The sequence below is a fragment of the Crinia signifera genome, chromosome 8 (genome assembly GCF_055691185.1).
Source record: "Crinia signifera chromosome 8, ASM5569118v1, whole genome shotgun sequence".
NCBI classification, from domain to species: domain Eukaryota; kingdom Metazoa; phylum Chordata; class Amphibia; order Anura; family Myobatrachidae; genus Crinia; species Crinia signifera.
This window is the reverse complement of record NC_139224.1, coordinates 118319805-118339923: the sequence shown is the minus strand read 5'-3', so window position 1 is coordinate 118339923 and position 20119 is coordinate 118319805.

Genomic DNA, 20119 nt, shown 5'->3' with positions numbered 1-20119 from the left:
AAGCTAACTTTGAATCATTTAGGTAATCTTTTAAAAGAAACAGAATTGGATGCTCTATTTCAGGGAAAAAAAAAACCATAAAGGACATGTGGGAAAATTTCAAAAAGCTGTTAGATACATTAATGAATACATTTATCCCAGGGAAACAAGGGTGATATCAGCAGGACAAATTCTTCATGGCTGAACAAGTAAGTAAGGGAAGCAGTAAACAACAAAATGATATACTGTCATGGAGGGTTTTTGTTGATCCACCTCAGATGGCTGGTCAGACACGAGTTGACTGGGTTGAGTTAGCTTAGTAGGACAGATGTATTGCCTTTGCATATATAGGAACCACAGGAATGTTGGCTAGACTCCCAAATAAAGGCGCAGAGACTAACTGGACAGCAGTGTTCACCAGGGTCCCCCACAAGGGGATTTGGACATTGCGGCATCTGCCCAGCAGGTCGCGGCTCTCTGAAGGAAGTACCCTTGTGATCCCAGATGTGACTGGAGCTTAGAGTGGAGGCAGGGAACCTGACTTCCAGATCAACTGTTGAAGGCTGAACCAGGGTCTTTGACTGACAATAATAGTCTCTAGGAATTTCCCATTGACAAACTGAAAGTGTCCAAATCCCAGAAGGTAGATAACTGAATACAACAGCAAATATACTGGAGCCTTCTTGGCTGAAAAAAAATGAAATATATCCAAAAAGTTAATTGAAGAATGCTTCACCGACAACTAGGGATTGCCTACTCGGCTAATTATGGGTAAATAACAAAGGAACGGGAGATTCTCCACAGAGGAAACCAATGTGTTTCTGCAAATCCATAGAAAGCAGACCTCTGGCAACTGGCAGCAGAATTACTGGATGCGGGCTTGGAGCCAGGGCTGATAGATGAGGAATTTGACCCAGAATGGACTTTGGAGATGGCCAGAACCAACAGATGGAGCAAGCAAACAAAGGAGCTGAGTACAGCATTATCTCACTGTTACACCAGCACCCAGGAAGTCAGATTCACTGGATTAATCCCCCCCCAGGAGGCTGCCATAGGCTGAGGCCTCAGGAGAGGTTATAAATGGGACAGGACCAGGAAGCGAGGTAAATCAAGATGGTGGCGCCCACACCAGGAGCCAGAGATGGGATTCACCAGACCCGCTGGAGGACTGCCACCTGTGAACAGGACACGCCAGAACATAAGCACCTTAACAAATGCTAACAGAAATACTGTAGAATTAATTAAGATAAGGAAAAAGCAGAATTGTTAACACATTTTTCTCATTGTTTTTTTTCTATGGAGAAGCAGTCAGTAGAATCTACAGGTATCACAAAAGTGATGAGCTCATTAGAATTAAACATATAATTCACTTGCAAAGTTAAAACAAATACATCACCAAGTCCTGATGGAATCCATCCTAGGGTTCTAATGGAATGAAGGGAGGAGGTAGCAAAGCATTATATTTTAAAAAGGTACTCTTTACCTAGAAGGGCGCCCATCACGGCCATCGCGGGCATCGCATGCACTAAAAAATCGCATGCGATGCGACCAACGCGATGACCGCGATTTCCCACAGGGAACAATGTTAAATGTCCCAATTGACCCGATTTTCCTGTTCAATGTCCCAATTGACCCGATTTTGCATAGGGAACAATGTTAAATGGCCCACAGAGGCCAAATAGGCACCCTGAAGTGTGAAATGGCCCCCACAATTGTTAACGCCACCCCACGATCAACGTCAACCCGAAGCGTGGCGAGCGCAGCGAGGCCGCGAGGGGCGGTGGTACGCGTCCTACGACCTTTTCATACCCCCACTATCCACGTCAGCGTGGAGTTGAGAATAGAAAGTGTGGTGAGCGCAGCGAGCCACCGTGCCCGAAGCGTGGCGAGCGGACACCTTCACAGGTATACGCGTCCCCTTGCGGGCTTCACAGGTGTCCGCGTCCCCTCCCGGGGCTAGCTGTGCTCGCCTCGCTTCGGTCTCGGTGGCTCGCTGCGCTCGCTACACTTTCTATTCTCAACTCCACGCCGACGTGGATAGTGGGGGTATGAAAAGGTCGTAGGACGCGTACCGCCGCCCCCCGCGGGCTCGCTGCGCTCGCCACGCTTCGGGTTGACGTTGATCGTGGGGTGGCGTTAACAATTGGGGGGGCCATTTCACACTTCAGGGTGCCTATTTGGCCTCTGTGGGCCATTTAACATTGTTTCCAATGGAAAATCGGGTCAATTGGGACATTGAACAGGAAAATCGGGTCAATTGGGACATTTAACATTGTTCCCTATGGGAAATCGCGGTCATCGCGTCGGTCGCATCGCATGCGATTTTTTGGTCGCATGTGATGCGACCGACGCGCTTTTTTTTCCTAACGATGCCCACGATCAAAATCGCCCTTCTAGGTAAAAAGTACCTTTAAAAAAATGTATTCTGGTATAGTATCTAAGAACTAGGGAATTGCAAAAGTTGTACTGATATTAACAAAAAAATGTAGCAATTTTTAAGGCATGTATCCAGGAACACCTAACGGAGAATAAAATAATCAGTGGAAACCAGCATGGGTTTGTAAAAAATATTTATTTATGAGGAATTGAGCACAAACTTGCACATTGGCAATTCTGTAGATGTGGTTAACCTGGATTTTGCAAAGACATTTGACACTAACACCGTGCCTCATAGGAGGCTGATTAATAACATGGAGGAGGTGTGACTAGGGGTTAAAATTTGAAGCAAAGTAAGAAACTGGCTGAAGGATAGAAAACAATGAGTTGTAAATTGCACAATCTTAAACTGGATACCTGTACTACAGTAAGTGGGGTAGCACAGGGCTCAGTGCTAGTGCCTCTTCTGGTTAATATATTAATTAATGACATATAGGATGGAATACTAAGCAGAGTATGCATCTTTGTGGATGACACAAAACTGGGTGATTAGAAACATCGAGGATGTCTCCATGCTAGAGATTGATTAAATAAATTAGATAAGTGAGCAGACAAATAGAAAATGAGGTTCAATATAGAAAAATTAAAGGTTATGCATTTTGGGAGGCATAACCTGGGGTCATGTTATAACCTTAATGGGGTAGAATTAGGGAAATCCGGAATGAAAAAATACCTAGGAGTCCTATTTGATAATACAAAGGGGTATGGAAAATAGTAACGAGAATGTAATCATGTCACTCTACAAGGCACTGGTTAGACTGCATTTGGAATTTGGAGTGCAATTCTGGGCTCCACATTACAAAAAGGACATGGTGGAACTGGAAAACGTTCAGAGAAGGACAACCAAGTTAATAAAAGGGATAGAGTATTTAACATACGAGGCTAGATTAGCCTATTTAAAAATGGTTATGCTTAACATGTATAATTATATCAGAGGGCAATACAATGAACTATCAAGCAACCAATTTGTTTTGAGGTCAGAGACTAGGACACATAGGAATGTGTTCAGAGAATTTGAGAGAAGATTCCCTACCCTTAAAAGGAAAGGTTTTTTTCATGTTCAGGGCAGTAAAAGTATGGTATTCTCTTCCAGAAGAGGTGGTGAAGGCAGATACATTGAGCACATAAAAAATAAGGTTGGACAAACATTTATTAAAAAAAAAAAAAAAAAAAAAAAAACAGGGGTACAACCTACAACCAGTATTTAGTCAATGTTTAAACAAAGTGTATATTTCAAAATGGGGATGATAAATCTAGGTCAAAGGTTGAACTTGATGGACATGATGAGAGATTCAGAAAGTAAGAGATTTGTTAAGAAATCTCCAGGTTTTTTAAAGCAGCAATCATTTACACTGCAAAACCAGTTTGATTAAGCAGTGTAAATGATTGCCACTTTAAAAAACCTGGAGATTTCTTACCAAATCTCTCACTTTCTGAATCTCTCATCCTATTAAATCTCACCCATTGTACGTCTTTTTTCATCATCAATTACTATGTTAGGTACTTGTTTCCTAGCACGGCGCGACCGATTTTAATTGTATTGATCGCGGCCGCAAAAATCGCGTCGATCGCATTGCATGCCAACCAAATCGCATGCGATGAGAACGACGCGATCAACGCGATTTTTACATTGGAATCAATGTAAAATGGTCCCTGAGACCCAACTTTACATTGATTTCAATGTAAAAAGCCCCCAAACCCCCCATTTTGATAGCAAACCCTCCCTAATGGGTGAAATGGCCCTCCATTGTTAACGCCACCCCACTATTGACGCCAACTGAGTAGTACGCATCCTACGACCTTTTCATACCCCCACTATCCACGCCACCGAGCCCGAAGCGTATGAAAAGGTCGGAGGACGCGTACCGCTGCGCTCGCCACGCTTCGGGTTGGCGTCAATAGTGGGGTGGCGTTAACAATGGGGGGGCATTAACCATACTTAATACCCATGAGGGGGCATATACAATGAGAAATTGGCCATATTGGCCCTTTTCCCATTGTTCCCTATGTAAAATCGCGTTGATCACATCGATCACATCGCATGCCATTATAATGGCATGCGACCGACGCGATCAACGCGATTTTAACTTTAAAACTAATTTAACATTGTTCTCTATGGGAAAATCGCATTGATCGCGTCGGTCGCATCGCGGCCCATTATATTGGGCCGGGATGGACATGATCAACGCGATTTTGTCTTTACCGGCAATTAAAGCTGGCAATTGACAGAAAATCGCGTCCATCGCATGCCTTAAGTACCTTAAGGCATGCAATCAACCCCGACGGGCGCCGTGCTAGGAAACAAGTACCCTATGTTACTATGAACCACAACAGATGAGAAAACGAAACAAATTTAACAAGATAAATAATAGGAGACCAATATTGCACATATTACACATATTACAAATATGCTATAAAAGAACATTACATGTGAATCCTGATCAAGTTTTCAGTCTTAGAAGTCACAATAATCTTCAGATAGGTGGACAACACAAATGCAAATGAACGTAACAGAAACCACACAAGAGATGTAATTCTTCATTGCTCTTCTTTATTGTTTTAATACTTTAATCTGAAGATTAGATTAAAACAGCATGATTAAATATATGTTATCAAAGAAATGATAGAAAGTGCAACTTTGGTCTCTTATCATAAAAGGACTCCTGGGTAGCAATAATTACCATAATCTGTTTTTAAATTGGACATCTCTCAATCATCATACGAGCATCAATGAATTTATGAAACAAAAACAGCTTTGAGCTCAAACACATAAAATATATTTTAATTGAAAGTCCTTTGTTTTCTAGAGCAGTACAGATTGTCATATTACTGGATTATAGCAATGCTTTTTTTCTTTCATAATCAAGCCCACTTGCTTAATAAGAATTCCTAGTACATTCTCTAAAGCGAGATGAAAATTTCAATGACCCTTTCCCGGTGAAACATTAAATAAATCCCATCAGTGGGTGAATGTATATTAGATCCGCAAATGCCGGAATACTGCTCAAAGACACACACATATAAAAAAAAATCAGAGGCTCTATTTTCTATTGTGTTAAAATAAAAGAGACTGAAATAATAAGGATTGAAACAGGCTCCTTAAAACTGCGATCCATTAGGGAAATTTCTGACATTTTTTGATCTGTAGAACTAACAGTTGCAAGAAAACAGAGTGAAGAGGACCTTGATCCAGAACAATTCAGGAATAAAGAGGGTAGGTCACCTGGGATATCTGCTAAACACCTCCAGTGTAATACACCTTCAAAGGCTAGCTAATGTAATGATCTAATAGGGGCTTTACATCTGCAAGTCCTTGTAATTGGCAGCAGGATAGATATTTATTTAGGTTCAGTAGGGGTATTCCTGTAGACTGTGTTGCATCTGCTGTGTTATTCAAAACTTAGAAAATTACTAATGGTGCCCATACACATACGCAATTGGATCATACTTGCCTACCTGATCCTCTTCATGAGGGAGAAAATGCTGTGTTCCGGGACTTCCCTTGTAATGTAGCATTGCCATCACCTGTAGGGAGCTAGGTAATGGATAAGAAAGGTGTCACCACAGGTGAGGGCAATCATACATTACAAGGGAAGTCCAGGAACAGAGCATTTTCTCCCTCATGAAGAGGATCAGGTAGGCAAGTATGATCCAATTGCGTATGGGTATGGGCACCATTAGTAATTTACTAAGGGTCAGGTAGGCAAGTGTGAATTGGATGTGATGCATCATCCCAATGCGATGTCCCATCACATCGGATTCATACTTGCTTACCTGACCCCTAGCACCCTATATCGCATGCCACCTGCGATGCCACATTGGGTGCTGGAAGAGGACGGGTGGGGGAAGCGGCGTAATAGAGCGATGAGAAGGAGGGCTGGTGGGTAGCGGTGGTCGGCAGAATTTGAAAAAACATTTCAAATCACTGGGCGGCCCTCTGATTGGCTGAGAGAGCCCTCAGCCAATCAGAGGCCTCACATTCAGGTGGCCGCTTATTGGCTAAGAGAGCTCTCTCTCACCCTATCAGAGGGCTGCCCAGTCTTTCACATCAGCCCTCCTGCACAGCGCTCCACTACAGCAATACTTGCGCTCTTGCCGCCAGCTCCACAAACTGCCACCCGTGCTCCTGCTGCCCGCCAATGGCATGTGGTTAAAAATCACATGCAAATGCTCATGCAATTTGATAAATTTTGTGTGCAGCACATAATTCCACGTGCATACAATCCTTCGATTTATCACACAGATGCGGTCCAATTCGAAGGGTTGTATGCAATCTTGCCCTAGTGTATGGGCAGTGTAACTCCAATCATTTTTGAGGTTTTTATTTTCTCAACATTGAAGCAAAGAAACATCTGCAGCACTGTACTTAGAAGGCAGAAGTTTGTGTCACTCCATTAACTATACTAATCTAGAGGAATGCTATTTCTGTTTTAACTGAAAAAATACAGTATATACTGTATATTTACTGAGAATAAGTTTTACGGCACATTGAGGAAAAACTATGCAGATTCCTGCTACAAGCTGAGCTCATTATCAAACCCTCATAACATTTCAGGAGAAAGCAGTGAGGCAAGAAGTCATTTGTGCATTGCATTATTAGATGGTGGCTAAATATAATGGTGGATCCAAAGTGTAAAGTATTTCTAGGATCAACGTTTGTTGGTATGAGGATTTTTCTTGTATTAGTGGGAACTGAAGTCCAAAAACAACACAATAAAAGAACAAAAAACCCACAGCCAGATTTAAAAAATATGCTTTGATTGTCAAGAACTTGGATTATTGCCAGGTTGGTGAATTATGGACCCAGGTCGAGGTGCAGTGTGAAAGTACCACAGTTTATAACCCGGGTCAATTAACCAAGCAATTCGACCCGGATTTTAAGAAGGGATAAACCCAGGTCACCCTCTGTATAATGGGTGATCCCAGCCAGGTCCGACAACTTTTCCGTGTGAAAAGGGTATTAGTAAAGTCCTCAGAACAATTGCAGTGTGAGATAGCATAATATACTGGGGAAGTGAGCAGATTAGTTGGAGCTTGGGCTACCATTAGGGGTGGGGGGCTCTGCTGGACCTGGAAAAGAAAGGGACCCAGGCTTGAAATCAACCAAGTACAACCAAGCCTGTGCTGCGGGCACCGGATATTTCACCTGGCATTCAGGGAATTTAAGAAGCGGCAAGGGGCTCTGTCTATTTTGTCAGTCCTGGGCCCTACAATTTATGATGACAGCTTTATGGGGAGCTAGTCCTGGGAGTGTAAGCACCTATATCCAGAGGTGGGATTCAGCCGGTTCGCACCGGTTCTGCAGAACCGTTTCCTATTATATGATCGGTTCTGCAGAGCCGGTGGCTAAGAAGCTCTGCGGAGGCTCACAAGATACTTGAAGCAGCTGTGACAGCCGGGCAGAGAGCTGCATACTATATACTGGAAGCAGGTACGCACCACCGTCCGCGGCTATTCTTAATGCTACTGCTGGACCGGGAGCCAATAGGAGCTCGCAGTCCAGCAGCCAATAAGGAGCGGCAATGGGGGCTTCTTATTGGCTGCCGGCCGCAAGCTCCTACTGTCTCTCGGTCCAGCGGGAGAATTCAAAATAGCCGCGCAGACCTGCTTTCAGTATACAGCCGGGCAGCTTACAGCTCTCTGCCCGGCTGTCACAGCTGCTTATGTGGCACCCCATCTCCTGCCCACCAGTTACCTGCCCATCACGAGCAGCCATCAACTACCGGCCGACCAGATGCCTGCACATACCTGCTGCACCCACACTGTGGGCATCCTGCCACTGATTTCCACCCCTTCTACACTAAGGGACTTATAACCCCTTCCTTCAGGGCTCTTTATGGCATGCGGCTTTATGTGCAATGGGCATAGAACCTGTTGTTAATTTATTTGAATCCCACCACTGCCTATATCACATAGGATATTTGGTCACACACACTAAAAAAAAAGTACTTAAGTGTATTTATGCCTGTCAAAAAGACTTCCATAATCATTATAATCATTTGAATATGTTTAGTAATTGGTCTTCTATGTCATAGTCCAACTATATTCTTGTGGTAAGAGTAGGAAAGATTTTTGTTCCCTATTACACCTTTATGTGCTAATTACATATCTTTTGTCAGTGAAAATATTGGTGTGCTGACAGGTACAACATTTTTTATTTTTGAGATTACGGTATTAATCATATTTTGCACCATAACCATAGATTTGGTTTGTTTTGATGTTTTACTTATTTATTTATTTTTTTAATTACAGCCATATAATTTTATCACTGTTGATAAGTGTTAAGCCAGAGGTTCCCAATCTTTTTTGAATCACGGCACCCTATAGTATCAGTATTTCTAATTAGCCCTTTACTGAACATATGGTGGGAGATGAGGTGGTAGAAGGGGGCATTGGGCTGAATGAAGGGGCCCTGATACATAACTTCCAGGGTGGTAGAGGATGTGTGCCGGATGGGTTCCCGAAAGTCGGGATCCCGACAGGCATTCACTCGACGTCAGGATCCTTAATGTCAAAACACCAACAGCTGGGATCCCGATGGCAGTCGGCTATTTTCCCTCGTGGGGGTCCACCACTCCCATAGAGGGAGAATAGAATAGGCGGCTCGCGTCACCGTGCCCGCAGCGTGGCGAGCGCAGTGATCCCGCAAGGGGCTTTGTTGCGCTCACCATGCTGTCTGGGTCCGGCCAGTCGGGATCCCGATGTTGGGATATTGACTGTCGGGATCCCGACTGTCGGACCCCTATATGACACCCGTAAAGTATGTTTAATACGCAGGAGGGGTGTATAGTGGAGTGGGCTTATTATTCATGATTTTCTGGTGGGAGGACAGCTTGCTTGACTGCAGATATCTCCAGGTCCCGAAAATAGATTTATTAGCTTTTAATGGAATTAAAAACTAGAGAATACCACCTACCAAATGGTGCTGGGGACTAGGGGATCAGAGTTCAGGAGGCAGAGCAATCCGCCAACGAGTTTATAAAACTACATACCAGGTGTGTGGAGCTGGAGCAGTAACCAGCTGCTGGAAGGCTGATATCTCTGGTTCTGGCCAAAGTAGAGACAGGATACTAGTATCCATCAAAGGGGGAGAGTCCCTGCTTTTGGAATATATCCTCAGAAAAACTGTAAGACAGAACCTGAAATATCTGACTGGGAAGAGCAATTAACAGGCTTGGATGGGGACCACTATTTTGAAGTCAGATATCTCCGGTTCCCAAGGGCCGATTTTTAAAATTTTTGTACCCATGGAAAGAGGGGACCCTCACCTTTCAGTATAGGCCTCTTAGATTCCTGAGGTGGTTCTGGGTACTCAGAAACCCCCCCCCCTGCATGCGCCACTGCGCTGTAACATGTGCAGAGAGAGTTAGCTTTGGATGAGGTGTGTTGAAACTGGAATCTAAATGGCAGTGTAATAGAGGGTACACACGGTGAGATTTCCACTATTTCTATCCGATTTTGCTTATAGAAGCAAAATCTAATCAAAATTGGATAGAAAATCGAATGACCATCGAATGGTTTTTCTACATTTAATGCAGATTTGATCCCGAAGCATGCTCCTGTGTAGTGTAAATTAAATAGAAAAATAGTCTTGGCAGGTAAGATTATATAGTACAGATCTGTACTACAGTACATAGTTAAAATCGAATGGGAAAACTGTATAAAGGTGGCTAAACATCAGAAAGAATTACTTCAATCATGAATGTATCCAACTTTCCCTTCAACTCCCATGCAGCCCTTGGTGGTTTTTGGACACACAATGTACTCAAAATTTGTCAAATGATGCCGGTTGTTTGAACTGTCAAATGACCGATTGCACAGATGCAATCAGCTCCCAATTCCACCTGATCAACTGATGCAGCACGTCTGATCAGAGGACCAATCCTCCAACCTGTGGGACCACGCATTGCACAATTGTGTGTACACAATGTGCACACAATCTACATACAATCCACCATACAATCACACAAGATTGTATGATTGGGTGCAAAGTCTTTCAGGTGTATGGAGGCCTTAACCAACCTATATCCAGACTCAGACTCAGACCCAGATCAAATAGGGGTGGAATAGAAAGTGAAATCTCACAGTGTGTACGCACCATAAGAATAAAGCAGAAGATATTTAAATCCCTTAAATTAACCCATGAGCTGTTCTTTTCTTACCTACCTTAATGGTAAATCTCAGACCCTTGCAGATTCTAAGGGTTTATTTACTAAGATCATACTTGCCTACTTTTGAAAACTAGTTTCAGGGAGATTATAGTTGGAAATAGAATTTTGCACAGCGCCCCATTGAGGGGGTGTATCATGCTCCACCCAGAGGTGTGTCTAGATCCATATATGGAGAGATTGTGAAAAGAGATTGTGAACATGGCACCTAGAAGCGTGGGTGTGTACTGCTACATCTGAGAGGAATCTTGTAAAATGACTTGTATCCAAAATGTAGATGAGCCCCAGAGCAGTTAGTAAGAGTTGGTATACTTGGTAAAGTGCTGGGAAATTGTACTGATGATTCAATGTAAATGTATCTGTCCCTCATTCCTTTTTTCTCCAAAAATGTAACAGTGTAATGTGGGCTAGGTGAAATTAGGGATATTTGGTAGACTAATGAGGGAGAGAGGGAGATTGCTGCTATTTCAGGGAGTCTCCTGCAGAAAGCAGGAGGGTAGGCAACTATGACTAAGATGAACATTCTATTGAAGATGGGATGTTGCTATGGGAATCAAACCAATTCTCTATATTATCTTCTAGAAGGTGCTTAATAAATAAGTAGATTCTGGATGGTTGCAATGGGCCATATCCCATCTTCAGTAGAACTCCCATTTAGTCAATTTACCCCTAACTAATGTGTATGGCTGTATAAATGTTTATCAAAAGCGCACTTATGTTGGTGTCAGTGTAAATATGTCAGTTCAGTCAAATTCAGATAGCGCGCTTGCACCGTTCCACTATAAGATAATACGACATTGTATCTTAGAAATTACATTGTGTTCCCTTAAGCTTCGTCTCAAAACAATGACCACAAAAAACATCAAAGTACATTTCTAATAATGCTTTCAACTTCAGCAAGATTGCTTTATTTAATGCCTAAATCCAAGGTGCACTTGCAAAAACTGAAGCTCGCACAGAAGACTTGCACTACAGCAATATGTTTTAGCTGTTTGTAATTATAAATACAATTGATATTCACTGCTCGCTTTAGCGGATATCACTGTGCCTCTTGGATTCTATTTAACATTCACACCGAGTCTAACACTTCCAGCACAGTGGATTTTCAGAATGGCTCCTTGTGATTAACTATTCTAAAACAGTACAGATTACAAAACCCGTGCCTGTGGTTTATCAGTTATTTATTTATTTTGTATTTATTGATGGGGCAAAGGTACTATTGGTAGAATTAATCTCCTACTTTGATTAACATAGTATGCAATATAATCAAAAGTGACAGGATAGCCTACCTTAAAGCTTGTATCTAAGGGCCTGATTCAGACCTGATTGCTGGGGCGCGTGTAATGACAGCCCAGCGAGCAGGTAAACGGCGTTCGGCTGAACGCTGCCCCCCTCCTGAGATAATCCCCACACTAGCATGCTAACACATCTAACACATTTTGTGGCTGAAAAATCATACGATAGTCGCTCATGCTATGATTTTTCTGCTATTCGTAATGAAAAGTCAGTCTGGACGGCATTTGCCGGGCGGGGTTTGGTGTCCTTATTATCAAAGGGACTCTTGTGCTTATAACCTTCTTTTGGATTGGGTGAAATTAGCCCCGGATTGTGCTCTATATCTCTCCCTTAAACCGGAGGAGCTCCGGTTCACTAACTGTTGTATATGTTTTTGTCTGAATCCTTTTCCTTCAAGGATTCCTAGTGTAAAGGCTGCTCCTTCATATAGAAATCAAATTCTGTTATTCTTTGCTAGCGTGAGAAGTCTGTAGACAGATATGGTGGTCACGGCTCTCCTCCTCCTGCTGCTGGTCCCAGAGTGCTGGTCCGGTTGTTGGTAGGTGGCTGAGGCATCATGGCGCTTCCAGGTCCGCACTTTTGGTGGGGGACGGCGTCGCTGCGGCAGTTGCTGGGCAACCTGGACACCTCCCTCCGCCTGCAGACCTGCTTCCACAGTGGTTGTCTAGGCGACTGGTTTGCCAGGCAGCCGCTGCCTCCACAGATTAGGCGGGATTCTGATGCAGTGCTCAGCTGCACTCATTAATTACCTCCAGCAGGGCACTTTCTGTTATTGGTCAGCGAAGCCTTTTTAAGACACTGTATGGGGGCAGTCCAATGCCGGTTATAGAGTTTGGTGTGGAGAACTCTCTGTCTGCCTTGCATGTGTATCCGGTCCCCACAGCAGTTTACTCCTGGTGTACTCTGTCCAGAGTTATTCCCTGCCTAATTACCAGCCGTGCTAAAATGCAAGTAGAATTGTCTATTTATGCAGTCCATTTATATCTTGCTAAATAGAGTGTCCAGAATTTCTCTGTAGCATAGCAAGTGTCCTCAGCTGTTATAACTTTCTCCCATTAGGGAGTTATTGCAGAGGCCTTAATTAAAGAGCCTTCACCCTCTTAACAGGCTTTTGGGCCTGTCATTTGTGTGCTCTCCAATTCCACTTGTATGTCCTTTGTGTTTCTGTGGTTCACCAATCTAGCACTCATTATTGTCTTTTTCACTGAGTTATTCTCTTTAGTGAGATTTCAGCCTGCACTGATCCTTTCGCCAATTTCTCTGTCCCTTGTAATTTCTTTTGTTCTGTAGTTAGGGTAGTCCCCTCAATTCCTACCACCAGTATCTCACTCTGGTTCCCCCGATACAGCCTACACTGCCATCTGTCGACAAAGTCCTGGCAGCATACTAGTACCGGTAGACGTGGTCAGTCTTAAGGGAACAGGGCTGTTACAGGCAAGAAGGCTTGCTGGTGTGCTCTGTGGGCTGGAGGGGGTGCCCAGAAGACTCCAGGAAGATCTCAAGCTCTCATCCACAAGTTCACACGGGCCCTGGGAGGGCCCTCCTCACGTTGTTGGCTCACCTCAGTCCTCCAGTCCCCGTCGGTGATATCCAGTTCCTGTCTCCCTTACGGTGAGTGTAACAGTATAGAACTTTTACAATTACATTTTCTAGAGGTAAATTATTAGTTATTTTAAATATTACCTTTTAAAATTATTATTTGATACTCAATTTGTGTTGATTCTGGGTTTCACGTAATTCCATCTAGTAATAAATGTATGAACTGAAAAGAAGTAGCACAGTATCAATTTCCAAAAACATAAAGGTTTAAAATGAGTGAGGCTAAAAGACAGATTTAGATGAATTTTTTTCTCTTATAGGCCCTTATTCTGGTTGGTGCGGTAATATCCGCGTGCGTTCGTGCCACCGATGTTTTGTGTCTGCGCATGTGCAGAGGCGACTCTGCACATGTGCGAGCAGGACGCACGGCCACATTCCGCATGAAATGTGTACACTACGAACAGGGGGTGGAGAGGGGTGTGAAGGGCTGTTTGGGCTCATTACCATATGTTTACACCCCCCGTTTCATGGGCGTTCCCATGCAAACGCTGGGCGTACGTATGGTAATGCGGCCGTGACGCACGTGTAGGGGTGGACATATGATATTGCCGGATGTCAGCTGCCCGCCCAGATCCCTGCTTTTGCACGGAGAAATGCCCGTGTGGTCTGAGGTTGCGGCCCTGCATTCGATGTTCTGCGACCATCGAATGATGGGGGAGGTTCCCTGAGATGGAGGAGGTGTATTCCTGAGAAATACACGTGCGGTCCATTCGGACAGCTTCTTACCGTGTACGGACGGAGTTGGCGTTCCGTATGGAAGGCGGGGTTTTGGACGCACGGTGCTGGCCGCATATTCGGATCCGGCCGCACCGATCAGAATAAGGGCCATAGTGAGGAACTTGTCTGTCAACATAAGATGATGAGGCGGGATTAAAGTATGCAGCCAAATTAAATTTAAAGGGGCAGTAATTTACAAGGCATAGTTTTAACTTGTAAGTGATTGAACCTTTAAAAAAAAAAAAAACGCAGTGTTTGGCTGGCAACAAGCACAGCCATAGACTATTACTTTTGGCTGATGAACTTGCGAAAGCAAAGATAAACAAAGTGCAGTGTAATGTTCGGTACAGAGTATATGACGTGTACCCAATGTGATTTCCCTTGCAATGGGAGCTGTATTAGAAAATGCAAACAGTAAACACTTGCCGATGCCAGCAGTGATGGACCGCTTTAACAGAATCATAAAAACATCCACCAAATATGGGGTGTAGCTGAAGCAAAAGCAAACACAAAAAAACCCCGGTACTTGTGTACTAGCACGGAGCCCACGATATCAGGTCGCACAACATATAATCGCATCGCATGCCATCGCATGGCATACACCCGATGCAGTGCGATGCGACTTTAAATTGTATAAGCCCCCTATACGATGTTTAATTGTATAAGCTCCCTAATGGGGGCTTACAATGTGAAATGCACCCCCACGCCAACCCCACTATGAACGCCAACCCTGAAGTGTGGCGAGCGCAGCGAGGGGACGAGTATTACTTTACATGTATTCCACGTCCCGTCGCGGGGCTCACTGCGCTCGCCACGCTTTGGGCTCGGTGGCTCGCTGTGCTCACCACACTATATAAAATCAACTCCATGCCGACGTGGATAGTGGAGGTATGAAAAGGTCATAGGATGCGTACCGCCGCCCCTCGCCACGCTTCGGGTTGGCGTTGATAGTGGGGGTGCCGTTGGGGGTGCTTTTAACATAGTAAGCACCCAACACGTTTAATTAACTTATAGGGGCAACTTTTAACATGGGAAAACCCTTTAGGGTGCTTATACAATTTTAAATCGCATACCATTGTATATGCGATAGAATGGCATACAATGCCATACAATTTGATTGTATACAATTTAAAATTAACATCGGCTGACATCACGTAACATCGCATCACATACCATGGCATGTCTTATGGTCTGCGATGCAATGGGCGCCGTGCTAGTACACAAGTACCAAAAAAAATTACTTTCTAAGTGTTCACAGTGCAGATGTTTGCATATATGATGACTAATGTCGCACTGCGGATGTATGTGAGTACACTGTACATGCATCCCGATAGTATTGTTATGGTGGTTATTGACAGTCAGTGTTTTTGGATGTAACAGGGGTGGTGACCCAAAACAGATTTGTCTTAACCATTTTGACGGATGTGTTACTTACACTATATGGTTGCTCAGAGGGACAATATGCTGTACAAAGAGCAGAAGCTGCATCATACTGTAATCCTTTAATTTGCATGTGTGCAGAGATATCGTACCCCCAGAGCAATTTTAAATTTTCCTCCAGTTGGTTTAACCCAGGCGTGGACAAACTATGGCTATTGTGAAACCATCAGTCCCATCATGCCTTGCCACAGTTTTGCTATTAGGGAATGCTAAATCTATGTACTGCGTATGCGAACACTTAAATAACACCACCACTTTCTACTGTATAAATATAATAAATAATATCCAGTAATTTTCTATTCATTATTTGTTCGCCAAGAATTTATTTTGTACTATTTTGAGCTATTTAGCCCCCATATTTTATATGAGACTGGAAATAAAAGTTAAGTTTTAACTTATTCATTATTACTTATTGCAATAAAAGTGTGCCTCCAACAAGAAATCTCTTGGCTTACGGATTGCCCGTCCTTTAAGGTCAACCGCTATCGTATAGGAATGCTAAAACTGTGGCAAGGCATTCTGGGATGTGTAGTTTAACAACAACTGGAGGGCCATAGTTTGGCCATGCCTCGTTTAACCCTTTGAGTTCCAAGTGATACATTCACAGATCCATTCACAAAAAAAAAAAAACATCAATGATTTTTTTTCTATCTGAGTAAGTCTAGGGCTTCCACTACTCTTCTAAAGAACCAGAATGGAAGTGGTCATCACTGATGTCAAAGACCCACCCAAAAAAACTCCTGGGCATGCTTGCGTTTTCAAAAACATATCCAGAGAATGCCATGTTTCCACCCCTAAACGCTGGCTTCCTCTCAGTCAAACTATGACTGCTCTGCAACTGCTATACATATAAATATTTATTTGCAATATGCATACATACATGCATAATGCGAGCACTACACCTGTGCAGTCATTCGACAATTGATCAGACTCAGTCGTGTAGCTATGTGCCACGGCGCCCGGAGCCCCCCCCACCAAAAAAAAAAAATGTAGTAGGTTAGTAGGTGAGGCTCCTGTGCAGTGAAAAGTGGGCACGGACCAACATTATACCACACACCGTAATGCCCATTGCACATTTTAGTGAACTTTTACACATAAGCCCACACATGATGCCCATGACATACTATATAATACTCCGCAATGCCCATGACATACTATATAACACTCTGCAATGCCCATGACATACTATATAACACACCATAATGCCCATTACACATTTGGCACAAAAGTGCCACTTACCTACATTCTCAATACAAGGGGCTTCATGCTCAATGCCAGGGGCTTCATGCTCAATGCCAAGGGGCTTCATGCTCAATGTCAAGGGGCTTCATGCTTGATGCCAAGGGGCTTCATGCTCGATGCCAAGGGGGACTGAATTTGTTCATTGCCAAGGGGGACAGAACTGTGTAGCGGCCCGCTTCCGGCTCCCTGCCGCTATTTTCAATTCAATTCAATGAACCGTCAGTAGTGTGCAGCAGGGAGGAAGGGTGGGAGCCAGGGACATAACTAGAACTTTGTGGGTCCCATAGCAAAATATTGAAGAGCCCAACCCCAAGCATTTGTCACTACAATGTCCCTTAGTGGGAAAGAGAGGGGCGAGATAGAGAGAAGGGGGCTTTCATAGAAAAGGAGGGAATGAGGGAGAAAGCAAGAGAAATAGAGGAGCAAGAGAGGGAGAAGAATGGACAGGAGGGGACATAAACAGATGGAGAGGGCTAAAACAGACAAACAGGAGGAGGCACAGAGAGAGAGAGAGATGGATGGGAGGGGGCATAGAGAGAGGAATGGATGGGACGGGGCACAGAGAGAAGGATGGAAGGGAGGGGGCACAGTGAGAGGGATGGGTGCAATGGGGCACAGAGAGAGGAGCGGACAGGAGGTGGCACAGAATGAAGGATGACAGAAGGGGGCACGGAGAGGGATGGATGGGGGCACAAAGAGAAAGGGATGGACAGAAAGGGGCAAAGAGAGAGGGATGGATGGGAGGTGGCAAACAGAGAGAGAGAGAGGGAAAAAAAGGAGGCGGCACAGAGAGAGGGACCTATGGGAAGTGGCACAGAGATAGGGACGGATAGGAGGGGGCATAGAGAGAGGGATGGAAGGGAGGGGGCACAGAAAGGGATGGACGGATGGGGGTTAGAGAGACGTGCTGCTATGTAAAATTCATATCTCCCGCTGGACCGCTAGCCAATAGGCGCTCGCTTGGCTGCTGGACCGCAAGCGCCCATTGGCTAGTGGTCCAGCGTGAGATGTGAATACTACATAGCAGCACATCTCTCTCCTGGACACAGCGGGCAGGGGTGCCGGGGAGCGGGGTAGCGGGGGAGTGGGCAAGCTGGCGGGCGAACTGGTGGTGCCGGCATAGCTCCGGCACGATGCTATCTTCTGGCGCCCTGAGCGTGTGCTCCAGCGGCTCCGCCCTCACTACGCCTCTGGTCAGACTGCAAATTCTCTAATTAACTATCCCTACTGAATTAGGCCCAATGTACTGAGTGGCAGTACTGTATATACTATAGTTTATTGCAATGACTTTTAGTTACTTTATAGCTGATGGTTCATGCAGCAAACATAAAATAGTGGCCTCATTGTAGATATAAATCAAACATACTGTATGAATTTATGGCTTGGCAAGCCATTATTGGCAGTCTATATGATAATGAAACTTGTATATCTCTTCATCCTCTTTATCAAAACATGGCACAAGGCTTTATTTAATTAGTCACACCTTTCTAGGCTTCAATTACAATGTGTCAGGTCTTAGAAGCTTGACAACATGTACAATTAATTGACAGTTATTATTTGCAGCAGTATGAAGATAAGACTAATAGTAATGCTGCAATGAGGATGAAAATGTTCTATTGTGGTCGGATAGGTATAAATATCCTTAATATATCTAGTATACATTAACTGAGAGCAAGAAATAGAAAATGTGTAACATAGAAGTGTAAGTACATGAAGTACACGTGCACAAAGGATTAGTCAAGGTTACTAATGAACAAAATTCAGCTCATCGGCCCTAATTCAACATGTGGAAAGACATCATAGTCTCCTTTGGGACAAATTAACAAACCAGATGGCAGCTGCAAAAAACAAAAATGAGTGTGTTAATTGTACATCTAGTATCATTGTCCTTGGGGCTAGTGATAAAGCTGTGGATGATATACATAATTTGGGATCTAGGGGGAGATGTCTCATATATTCTAAAGACAACGTGTGGAGAAGTTACCCGTAGCAACCAACCAGATTTGCTTAGCATTTTAAAGAATGTACTTGATAAATGAATTTGATTAGTTGTTATGGGCAACAAATCTAGATTTGCAGATGAGTGATCAAGTCTGAATCAGACCCATGGGCCCTTAGGGAAACCACAATGACAACCAACCGGCCATCTGGCACTAAATACAGAAGACCAAGGAATGGTGCATAAAAGGTATTTTATTTTTTATTTCACTGTATTACTTTTTTCACACTCATTACAGCATTGCTTCTTTATATTTACAAGCACATACCACAAAAGGGCTTTTTGTGTCAAATACTGTATGCTTTTTGAATGAGCCCCTAAAATGCATTTTTTTTACATATGTATTAAGGTTTTACATATTCCTTACTCTGTCCTAATCTTTGGAACAGGGCCAGATTAACAATGGGACAGTGGGAGCTGCAGCAGCTCCAGGCCTGCCTATAAAAATAGGTCCATCATCATGACAGCATGATGATCACCAGGCACCAGCTGACTAAATGGTTGGCTATAAATCATCAAGCATTAAAAGTGCATTTCTATTTTCCACACAATTTTTGTATTTGTTTATAGTTAGGGAGACATTGGGGCATAAAGTGTATGGGTTCCTCATGCCAACATGGCATTGGCCTCACTTTCTTCACTTCTCATAACAGGTCCTTGAACATTTTAGGCTCCAGTCACATGTGGCCCTTAATGTGTCCTCACTTTGAAGATATGTGAAATGTAGGTTGAGTACAGTATAAAGACATGTTCCTGTTATTGTTTCTGTATATACTGTAGATATGTCTCCCAACTATCCAGATTTTCTGAGACTGTATCGCTATAGTTTGACACCCACAAGTAGCAGTTGAGAGACTGTCTCCCACTCACTGTTTTGCTTAGCAGAGCAGGGGTGAATGCATACAACATCTATACAGAGGGGGTGTCAGCAACACAAAGATATTGGCATGCCTCCACAGTGACAAAACCATGGGTGAGGCAACAATCATGGACCACACCCCTAGCAACAAGGTCATGCCATCTAATTTCAGCACATACATTTGTCCATCCCTCAAGCCAACAAAAGTTGAAAGATAAGCCTGCGCCTATACTCATGTGTGGGCCCAGCCTAGTCATCATGGGGGAAATTTACTAATATGGATTCGTAGAAAAAAGGTGTATTCGTAGGGAGAAATACACCTTTTTTTTACAAATTTGTATTTTCGGGATTTACTATCCCGAAAATACAACAATTCGTAGTCCT